Source organism: Chiroxiphia lanceolata, chromosome 19, assembly GCF_009829145.1.
Source record: "Chiroxiphia lanceolata isolate bChiLan1 chromosome 19, bChiLan1.pri, whole genome shotgun sequence".
Taxonomy (NCBI): domain Eukaryota; kingdom Metazoa; phylum Chordata; class Aves; order Passeriformes; family Pipridae; genus Chiroxiphia; species Chiroxiphia lanceolata.
The window spans coordinates 2,902,918-2,914,453 of NC_045655.1; the positions used below are offsets into that span (position 1 = coordinate 2,902,918).

An 11,536-nucleotide genomic window follows, 5' to 3' on the forward strand; every position below is an offset into this window, starting at 1 on the left:
AGAAATCCTGCAAGAGGTGGGGCAGGATGCAGGGGTGGGTGTTTTCATCCAGCCCAGGTTGCCAGGGAAGAGGCTGGAGAGCTCCTGGGCTGCCCAGAGCTGCCCTGGAGTGCTGCTGGTGCTCTAATCCAGAGCACTGGGGTATTTGAAATTTCAATTATTTATGTGTTCATGCTGTGGGTTAATGCTGACTGACACTAAAACACTGCCTAGATTTAGCTTCATAAAATTTTTATCCCCGCTATGAACTGCAAGTCTTTCTCCAATTTCATTTAAAGGAAACAGAGTATTGAAAAGCCTACTGAGGAATTCATGAGCAACTTAGCTACAACCTCACTTTTCCTCCTAGCCAAATCCTGGGACTTCATTACCATGGCAACATATCATAATTTTAATTCCCTTCCTGATTGCTGCTGCACAGAGACCAATACATCTGCTTGCTTTCCTCGGAGCCTGCCATGCACTTTGGGGTGGGTGTAAGGGGCATGGCATCTGCTTCCTGGGCCTCCTGATCCAGGAAAGGATGCTGTGCCCTCTTTTTTTTGGGGTGAAACACTCAGGAAAGGTCAATAAAATTCAGCAAACTCGACTCAGGCAGTGCTTGTGGTGCTCTGAGCTTCAGGCACCTCAAATGTGCAGGCACAGCCCAGGGCGGTGGGAACCCCTGGAAGGAAAAAGTCAGATTCTTTGTGGGATTTTAGGTATTACAAGAAGGAAAAGCAGCTTCCATCACTGAGAGAACTGAAAGGGATGAGAGATGTTTATGAGGACACAGGCTCTCCAGCCATCATGAGTCCCTGCTTTGAGGTTTCTCCTATTTTAGGAATTATCACACTCAGAAGCACTTAAGGATCACAATCTCTGTTCTGGAGCCCGAAACAGGACCCAAAGTGCCACCAGACTGATGATTATCTTAATTATTTATCTAGTTCACATAAAACCACTTGTTCAAGGCTGAAAAGCCTCGTTCAGACTCAGAGCCCACCAGGGAGCCCCGGGGGGGTCACAGATCTTTGGTGCTGCTTTGGGCAGCAGACACCGGTCAGTGAGAGCAGCAGGAGACTCAGACAGGCTGAGCCAGGGATGGAGACAATCACTCCACCCCTTGAGCACGAGCCATTAATGAGTCATTAATGAGCCATTAACCATCAGAGGTGATTTGCTGCAGCATCCCAGCATCCCATGCCCTTTTCTCCCGGGCTGAGCTCCACAGCGTTCCCCTCGCAGTCCACCCCAGCCAGGATGGGGGCAATGGGTGTCCCTGCAATCAGTGTTCCTGTGGGAATCAGACCTCCCATGGGCAGAAAATTCTGGGGTTTATTCCCCTCAAACCCCCCAAAAAACCCAACAAAGTCTCCTGGAAGTTCTCTGTAGCACCAGCAACTCACTCCTGACAGACAGTGGCACAGACACCCCATGGGTGAGCTTTTGGCTCATCACTCTGGAGGAAGGTAGAAAGGACCTTCTGGAGTTTGAACCTGCCCTCTAAACTCACTTGGACTTCATTATACATGTGTATTTCTCGTGTGTGTGCATGTATATAATATTTATTATATATATGTATTTATAATGCCCGATTTTGTTGCAGACATCTGGAGAGTCACAACCCATTTAAGGGCAGAAAAGGCATGGGAGATTCACCTTTCTTTAAGGGCAGGGATGAAGGCTCCACTGAAAAGAGCAGATTGAAATCTGAGTGGAATATTGCTACAAGCCAGTCTTTTTTCTCCTCCTCTAAAAATCCAGCCCTTCCTCTTGCTGAAGGGTTAAAAATTCTGAACAGAAACCACAGTGTTTTCCTTCTCTTTTTCTGAGCTTTTTTATTTAGTTACTCTTTCATTATTGTTTTCATTCATCTAAAAAGTAATCTAAGTAATTATAATCATAAAATGGATGTGAGCAAAATGGGTACTGCGGGGTTTATAAAACACAAATTTCCCTTTTCTGGGAAATACGGTCTCGCCTGCACTTAAACCTTTCAAGCTCTGCCCAGACTCCTAAGGTGGCACGAACCCCACAAGGCTTGTAAGGCCCTGAAGAGGAAATCACTTCAATATCCAGCTCTCCTCAGCAGATGCAGGGTTGCCAACGGAGCACTTCAGCCCTGCCTTGCCCCAGGATCCATCCCCACCGGAGCAGGAAAGGATCCTCGTGGAGCCTCAGTTAATAAATGTCTGAGAAATGGGTTTGGTAACTCTGGACATGCACAGGAACATCTTTGCTAGAGGTGGATCCCACAGCTGGGCTGAACTTGCTCCAACCTCCCTGGTTGCCACCAGGCTGAGGATCCAAGCTGCATCAGGAAACCCACACCCAGCAGGAATCACCCTCTCAGCCAGCAAATGACCCCATTTGGTTCAGTTATTTTTTTTTTTTCTTTTTTAACTGTTTTCTGAAAACAACCCAAGAAAAACCTTCCTTGATGTTCCACAAAGCCCTTATTGGCAAAATATCACTGATGTGAAAACAAGGAACCTTTGTTACAGGTTGAATGTGTCCAAACTGCTCCAGCCTCTTCTTTTTTTTTTTTTTTTTGCAACTCTTTTGTTTATTTTTAAACTGGTAATGACACACTGCATTTTAATTTATGCAGAAAGGGGGAATTCCACTGTGAGTTAGGAATGGAAAGCACCAGCCCTTAGCCTGGGAGATCACGTAACCTACCTTAGAAACTAACTTTTATTCCCAAATTACTAGAAAATCCTGGGGGAAGGGCAGGTCTGAGTGCTGTGTCCCCTGTGCAGTGGCAGGTAAGAAGCACAAGCCTGGTTTTATGCTAAAAAATGACATTTCTTCTTCCAAAGGTGGGGCCTTTGCCACCTCAGCACCGTGGTACAAACTGCATGGGAGATGACAGGTATCCCAGATCCCCTACAGTGTCTGAAATGGACTGCAATGCATCCCAAATAATTCACTTAGTGGTTATTCAGGTGTAGTGACCAAAACATTCTCTACAGATCCTTCCAGAGCTGTTATTTTGCCCAGAAAATCAAGAATTTTTTTTTTTTGAGAAGACATTGCTTCACAGCTGCTTCCTGTACACCAGTGGCAGGGGATAAAATCTCATTATTTTAGGTAAAATCAGATCATTTAAATAAGTCCCCCAGCTTTTGAACTGAAGGACTTTTAAGCATGAAAATCTACTTCTCTGCTACCTCACCCACCCTGCAAGCAGCTGGCAGTCAGGGAAGGGGGGCCCTCAGCCCAGTGGGGATGGAGGTGCTGTGTCTTCATAGCCTGGCTCTGGGATATGGGCACATTGCTGGGGATTGGGATCTTCCTGAGCATCCTTAGAAGGACCTGAGGGTGCAGGTGAGTGACAGGCTGGACATGCCCTGGCCATGTGCTCTGGGATCCAAACCCCCCCATGCCCTGGGCTGATCCCACAGCGAGGGCAGAGGGCAGGGGAGGGATTCTGCCCCTCTGCCCCCTCAGGTGAGACCCCCCTGCAGAGCTGCTCCAGCCCTGGGGAACAGCACAGGGAGGACATGGAGCTGCTGGAGAGAGTCCAGAGGAGGCACCAGGATGATCAGAGGGATGGAGCAGCTCTGCTGGGAGGAAAGGGTGGAGAATTGGGATTGTCCAGCCTGGAAAAGAGAAGCTTTGGAGTGACCAATTGTGGCCTTTTCAGTACCTGAAGGAGTGACAGAAAAGATGGAGAGAGACTCTTTCCAATGACCTGGAGTGACAGGACAAGGAGGAATGGATTCACACTGACAGAGGGCAGGTTGAGATGAGATATTAGGAAGAAATTCTTCCCTGTGAGGGTGGGGAGGCCCTGGTACAGGTTGCCCAGAGAAGCTGTGGCTGCCCCTGGATCCCTGGAAGTGTCCAAGGCCAGGTTGGACAGGGTTTGGAGCAACCTGGGCTGGTAGAAGGTGTCCCTGCCCATGGCAGGGGGTGGGAACGAGATGACCTTTAAGGTCCTTTCCAAGTCAAACCATTCCATGATTCCATGATTTTATGATCCTCACTGATGCTCAGGAGATGAAGACACAAATCCAAGCTGTCCCACAGTCTCCCTGCAGTGTGAGCAGAGTAAGAACCAGTGCCAGGAGATGGTACAGTCCACACTAAAGTAGGTGCCCAAGGTGGAAACATTTTCCTCCTCATTATGAATAGAAAACTGTGATTTAGAATCGACATCTACACAAGACTTTCACCTGCAGCAGCAGGAGAGACAAGTCCCACCTTCACCTCACTGTCTCTGAGCTCATCTGCTGGGAAAATCCTTCTAGTTCTCCACCATGGGTGACATCCTGGCTCTCTGGGTGAGGATCAGTGTAGTTGGATTTAGGACAAACAACCTCCTCACAGATGACAGCAAGACCCTCTCATGAAAGTCCAGACCTCTGGAGCAGTGCTAGGAAGAAGGCACGACTCAGAGAAGAGTCTCGAGCTGAGCACAGCAAGCCTGACCTCCACAGCAGGTTGATTGATCTTTGCTAAAGGCATCAGTAATCTGATTTTCTCCTCAGGATTTTTTCCCCAGTCCTTAGCCAAGTGAAGGACATACAGTTGTTTAGACCTTGGTGAAACTGTGGGAAGGCAGATGTACCCCCAGTAGCCCTGTGCAACAACGTGTATTTCTACATCAATCCATTTTTTTTTTGATGTGCTGATTTTTTGGCAATATGTTAAACAGCAAAATTAATCAGACCTTTTCGTTTCCCTAACCAGCTTTAAGGGATTTGTAATATTATACTCAGTTACTGGAGAGCACAAGGAAATTTTTTGTCTGATTATGAATCTGTTATTTATTGCATATTAAGAGCAAAATCACCTAATGCAGGATATTTTCTCCCAGTTTTAGGGAGGTGGGAGGGGAAATCCACAGTCCCATCCCACCAAATGACATAAACCCTCTCTGATCTCACAAGTCACCTCCCGAATACTAAAGAGCTGGGACATAAAAGCTTTTAAAGAATATAGTTTCCAATTAGGTCATTGGTTTCAAACACAGGGTGCACTAAATTAGTAACATTTGGTGGTAAATTTCTTTGAAGTTCTCATTAATCTTGGTCTTGGATTTGAACTGTTCTTGGCCATGTTCCTCATAGAATTTGGATCCCAGTTATGTCAAAACAACTGATTAGCCCCCACAGTTTGAAGGCAGAGGGGATTAGGTAGGGCTGGGTGTTGGATTTCATGAAAGGCCTATTTACCTCGGCGTCGAGCACGACCAAACGGGAGGGCAGCCAGCAGGGGAGACGTGCTGGAAGGGTTCCAGCCCTCCTGTCTCATTAGAGATCCCCAAATGGGAGAGATGGATTTGTGAGAGCAGCCACTGTTCAGAGGCAGCTGCCCACAGGGCCCAGGCGAGGGCTGAGGGCTTCCCTTGACCTGTGGTGGCTCTTCTGCATAAAAAGGCTGCCCACCTCTTCAGCTGCTGGGAAGTCAGTGGAAAGGAAGGAATGCTCTCAAGGAATGTCTTCAGGTGGTGTCCTTTCTTCTCCGTGAATGGTCTAAAGCAAACTTCCCCCCAAAATCAATTGAACTCTTTCCATCTGTTCCAACACATTCAAAACCAGGCTCCTGAACATCTCAGAACCAGCAAAAAGCAAGAACTGTTAAGCAACTCAATGGGATGCTCTCATGTAGCCTCTATCTAAGGAGCAATAAGTTTAATTTGTGACCTAATGAACCATAACCCAGAGGAGAAAATGCACAGTGAGCCGTGGCAGTGGTGAAGCTTGGGAAGTTCTCCATGGGCTGTGCTGCAGAGAATCAAACCTGGGGCACACTCACGCCCACGGAGCACATCTCCTTCCTGAGGCTCCAATTAGTCACAGAATGAAGGCACTGGGAGGCCTTTCCTGGAGATCACAGCCCAGCAGCAGAGACCTGACGAGCAGAAGGCTCAGAAGCTGCATGAAGAAAGGTGCTGTTGTCTCACTGGAGCACGAAGGGACTGAGAGACAGGCTCCTGTCAGTGCCCAGGGGACACCTGATCCCCAGCCAGGACAGAGTGCCAGCTCTGCAGGGTGCAAGGCCAGCCTTATTTACAGGTCAGGTGGATTCAGGCAGGCTTGGCACAGCTTCAAGCCTCTTGTCATCTCTTGCACTTAACACTTAACTTCTGTGGCACCAGGACGGGCAGCAACAGCATTTCTGGGTGGTGGAGCTGTGTGAGACAGGAACCAGCCTTCCCAGGGCTCTCTGTGGGCAGTGCTGCTCCTGCCTGTGCTGGGAAACTGCCCTGGGGGGGAACAGCTCATGAGGAAACTACAACTGGTGCAGCAGCAGCAGGGCCTGAGGACACCAGTAGAGTGCTCAGTCACAACAACATGGTATAAAAGTGTTAAACCCATCTGTTCCTTGACAGGAAAAAACAATCTTCGTGCTTTAATTTGAGAAAATTATTGGTCCAGGGCTTATTTTATATAAAAATCTTGCTTCTATCTCTAGACAACCTGTTTTGAACACATCAGTGATCACAAAGTCTTCTCTTACACCAAAATGCAGTGAATGTCTTGTTCCCACCAGCCCTGATAAACACATCCAGCTTTCAGCCTTAATCCAACCTCACTGGTTTTAGCAGGAGCTCTTCCCATCAATAATCTGTACATATGTAGAGGTGTTTGCAGGATCGTGGCCACGCAATTAATAAAGAACTGACTTTAATAAGCCTAATTAGGGTCATTCCCCAGTAGTGTGAAAATAGCACTGATTGGCTGGGGAGGGAAAAATCACAAGTACTTTCCCACAAGTTGGTGACCTCAGGGTAGGACTTCAGAAATCTCTCCCATAAAAGTGGAAAACCCAGTTGGCTGCATTTTGATGGAGCCATTGGAAAATACTTTCTTTCTTTCTTTCTTTTTTTTTTCAGCAGAACATTTTGGCTCAGAACCATTTCTTCCACAGTTTGGAGCTCAGTAATGTCCCTCACATAATGATGTCAAAGCATGGAAAAAAAATAGCCGAGAGGAGGAGAAAGAGTGTGCAAGAGCCCTTTTGGAAGGATTCTATTCTGAAGACAGGGAGCTTTTTAGGGTATTTAATAAAAGTTACACAGGCAAAAAGAGAAGTGTATTGTGGTGCTCATTGTCTTGTTTTCTTCGGGAATACAAGCTGCAGCTGGAGGGCAGGTGGCACAAACCCAGTTCATTTATCTGCTGGCTTTGGGGCCTTGTTTTGACACCATTAATGAAGTTCTTCTCAGCAGAGCAGAGTCGTTTCCTCCACTTGTCCTCATCTCTCCAGCTCCCAGGACCTGCTGTAGAATCCTAGAATGGCTTTAGTTGGAAAGGACCTAAAAGATTATCTCGTTCCAACTCCCCTGCCACGGGCAGGGACACCTTCCACCAGAGCAGGTTGCTCCAAGCCCTTCCTGACCCGTCCCCAGAACAAACCAACCCCCCCAAACCCACGAGGTGCTGTGGCCTCTCCAGCACTGCCCACCTTGCCCCCAGCATGTGGCCAAATCTTCAGCGAGTCCAAAGCCCTTGAGCTGTCCCTGGGCATTCCAACAGTGATTTGGAAGCTGGGTGGTGTCTCTGTGTCCTTTCCTGAGGTGGAAACCTCCTCCTTGACCCACAGATGCTGCAGTGCTTCCATCCCGGTAGGACAGAGCGGGCGGCACACGCTCCAGCTCCACAGGAGAGGGAAGGTGGGAGTTTTCCAGGGTAAAGCATTTCCTCTGGTTCCCATCCAATTAAAAACCATTCAGTGGCCGACAACAGCTTCTCATCTGGCATCTCATCACAATAGTGGTTGTGAAACCACTATTTCAGCACAATTTACAGCCTTTTGGGGAAGGGAGAACTCGGTTATTTAGTAACTTCCCCGAACGCCCTCAGGAAGGTCAGATCCTTCTGTTCCCTGCCAGAACGGTGAAAGCTGTAAACTCACAGGAGGGGGGACGTGTTGGGAGTTTGTACTTCCAGTGCAGTGCACCTGGATAACCCTGCAAACAGCCCTACAGTGCAGGGAGGTCAGGCATGGAGGGGTGGGATGTTATGGGACTGGGGCATCAGAGCACGTCCAGCGGTGCAGAGGCAGCTCAGGAGCTCAGTGCTGCAACACAAAGGACGGGGTTGATGCACCTCACCAGGGTTTGGGTAAAATCTGCTGCTTAAAACCAAGCACCAGGAGGGGCTGATCCCCATTAATTTCCCCTTAGTAGCCTTTTTCCTGCTAGGAGACGGAAAATAGGTGCAGGTTTTCTTCCCCACAGCTACTGGCACCTCTGGAGCACAGTGTGGGACTCAGCTTTGCTCCCAGGCTCTTGTCAGCAGCTGCCTCAGCTTGCAGGGCACTGCAAAGCTTGTATGGGCTCAGAGCAGGGCAGGAAAACCCAGGGCTAAGGCAGGAATGAGACTAATTTGCCAAGGAGCTTCCCCACCCTGACAACATTTGTTATTTTTTAAAATTATAAGAGGGGAAAAAAAAGTTAGTGACATTATTTCTATGCTGCCTTGTGTCCAAAGTTTTGTGGGGATTTAATTGTTGTTATTTTCCACACCTCAGGCAGGTTCACACGACACAGACCCAACGGGGAGGGAGAAGCCAGTTGAACACACCACTAATTGTTGCACCGAGTTTTCCCATGAACCTCACTCAATTCCCAACCAGGGGTTTGGGGAACAAAGGTTTAAAAATCCTTCGGGCTCAAAAAATTCCCAAGGAAGAGAAGGAAACATCTTCCATTGTTGCTACACATTTGTTAACATTTCATTTCACCAGAAATCAATACATCCCAAACATTTCTGCCAAAAGCACAGAGGAACAATGGTTCAAGGGCTTCAGAACACGGAGATTTTTTTTTTATCACCTCACCAAGGTATAAAACAAACACTTTCCCTCTGCCTCCCTGTTTATTCTCAACAATATTTGTCCAAGAAGAGCTGAAACTTATCTCCAGGAAGTTTGCAGAGGAAAGATAATGGGTGAGCAGAGAATCAAGATCAGCATTTTGAGCAGCCCAGGCGGGGATGGCAAAGCAGCAGTTCCCAACATCATCTTCACCTCATCTTGCTTGTTCAGCCTGACAATCAACATCTTATTATGCAGCCCCAGCGTTGCTCTGCAATTTAAACAAGATGTGGGTGATGGTGTGTGATCTCCAAGGTCGCTTGCTGCAGAGCTCTCTTTAGCCCAGTGGTCTCCAGCTATGAAGGAATAAAAATGACAATTTCACCAAAGCAAATTACGTCCTGGAAGTGCAACACACTGCAGCAAGTGCACTGGGAATTATCAGATGGGAGATATTGGAGATCCAGCTTGGAATACCTTAACTTTTCCATGTATAAAGGAAGTTTCTGGGATCCAGAAGCGTTCCAGTGGAGCCCCCAAAGAAAGAGTTTCCCCCCTTCATTTGTCTCCAGGTACATGGATTCATAATTATAGCAATCTCTTCCCATTATACCTGGATTCATCAGCCTATTTGGAGTGTATTTCCTTGGATGTTCTTTACCTTGAAAGAATTCCTGTCTGCCCGACAGGGAAATATTACATTCTGCACATTAAAAGCTCCTTTAACCTATCATGAAATTTCCATTCTTTCTTTTCCCATGCTCTTATCTGAAGAGAATCTTTTTCTTCCTCCATTCAGCAACTGGCTCCTGTCTACTTTAGCCAGTAGTTGCCTGGGGCATCCCAGTAATTCCTGTGATGATTAACCCCTGTCACCAAGGCCGGGCTTCGACATCACAGAACAAGCAGGTTCCTTTTGGGAACAGATGGATTTATATATTAAGATTTAACCAAGGTTGGCAAATGCCACGTGGTGTGTATTTGCCAAGCCCTCAGGAAGGATTTTCTCACCTCATAGTGAGACAAACCAAAGTTTGGGAAAAGTGAGAACATTTGGCGGTGCGCATTCGAGTCAACTGGAAGTGATTGCTTGGAGGGATTGGTGGTCACACAGATGGTGAGAAGATGATGTAGGCCCATGGGTTCACTGGGACATCAAGGTGGTGAAAAGACTGGGGTTGGAGAAGGAACACATTTAAATTTACCTGCCAGTAACTCCCAGTGGGCAACTTTTGATGCCTTTCTCCATTTCATAACGACTCCATACAGAACGACTTGCAAATTTATCATTCCTGTCAAAGTCCCTATCCTACCAGCTCTGCTTTGCACATAAGTCCAACACATCCCAAGCCAGGACTGTGTCACTGACTCGACTGGAGGTGGCAGAACCAGCCCCAGAGCAGGGTGTGCTCCTGGGCTGGGTGAGCAGCATCCCAGGCAGCCTCACACAGAGAAACGTTCACAGTGTCTGGGCAGCATTCAGATTCACAGGGCTTGCATTCATTAACATGCCAATTTCTTGTTTAAGATGAAAAGGGGAGGAAACCTTTCAAATAAGCTTGTAAATAAGATTTTTTTTTTCCCCCTTAGCAGAATGACAGCTTTTTGTATGTTAAGTGTATTCCTTCTGGGTACAGCACACACGCAAAGAATTTTTGAGCAGTGTAATGCCATGTGTGCAGGTTGCTAATCTGGGAAAGAAACCCCCCAGAATAAAGGCTAACATCGAGGACAGACCCCAAAAACTGAGTTAGCTGTGGTCAGCAGACTCCTCAGCCTTGCAAAACCTTACACTTCAGTCAGCTCTTCTTAGAATCCGAGGGAGTGGAACCACTTGTCTTTTCAGTGTTCACCACGGACACACGGGCTAAATTTAAAGTGACAAAAGGATTTTAGTTGTTCTTTTTTGGAGGCATGGTCAGGACCACAATATCTACTGAACTGGACTGGCCTTCAGGTGTTTTTTCCCAAAGGATATAACCCTGCCAAAAGACCTCCTTAACTTCCAGCAGCAGGAAAGCTCTGAGGTTTCCCAATCATTTCCATGAAAACCATGTGTCAGTTTTCCATAAGAGATATCATCACAGCTGGAAAACCACAGCTGCTCCCTCCAAAAACCTGTGCTGGAACCTAAACCAGCCTCACCAGAACTTTACCAGTTACACCTAAAACAACCTCAGGGATGGAAAAAGTGCTATGGAGAGAACCAGCTGGGCCTGAAGGATGGTTGTGATTGGGATAGGGTGGACCAGGACATCACCCCAGCCTGGCTGCTGGCACACCTGTGTCACTGAGGACTCCAGGAGTAGCTGCTCTCCCCCCACAGATTACCCTGGTGCTGTTTTGGGGCTGGGCAATCCCATTGCTGGGGTACATCACATGCCATGGTGCCTCCCCTGGAAAAACCTTGACACTTTCACGGAACTCCAAGCGCTGAAGAACAGTTGTGTGATATCCCTGCAGTGCTTCCCAGGGCGGCTACAAAATTCCAGTGTGGCAGTCTCCAAGTCTGCCAACACTTTTTGGTCACAGGCACTGCCTCAGAGCATCCCCCTTTGGTAGGAGAAGCCAGAACAATGGCTTTATATTAATTTTGAGATTAAGTTGTTTTGTTCATCACAATCTCCCTGAGATGACACCCGTAGGATGTGCTGTGGTGACCACAGACCTCTGGCCACACTCCACCAGGATAAAAGCCACTGGGATCTAATGTCCCTCTTGACTGACCTTAAACCTCGAGAGGCAGCTGACCAGCAGGAAACACTTGGTTCAGGCATGTCAC

The 11,536-nt window shown here is 47.6% G+C and overlaps 1 long non-coding RNA gene across 1 annotated transcript; it reads right to left on the reverse strand.

Moving 5' to 3' along the window:
• Nucleotides 1-6,982: 6,982 nt before the first annotated feature.
• On the reverse strand, nucleotides 6,983-7,691 carry LOC116796278. Its single transcript, XR_004360304.1, has 2 exons — nucleotides 7,402-7,691; nucleotides 6,983-7,216 (listed from the first exon to the last, which is right to left on the reverse strand). It is a non-coding gene; the product is annotated as an uncharacterized LOC116796278 (long non-coding RNA).
• Between the last annotated feature and the right edge of the window lie 3,845 nt (nucleotides 7,692-11,536).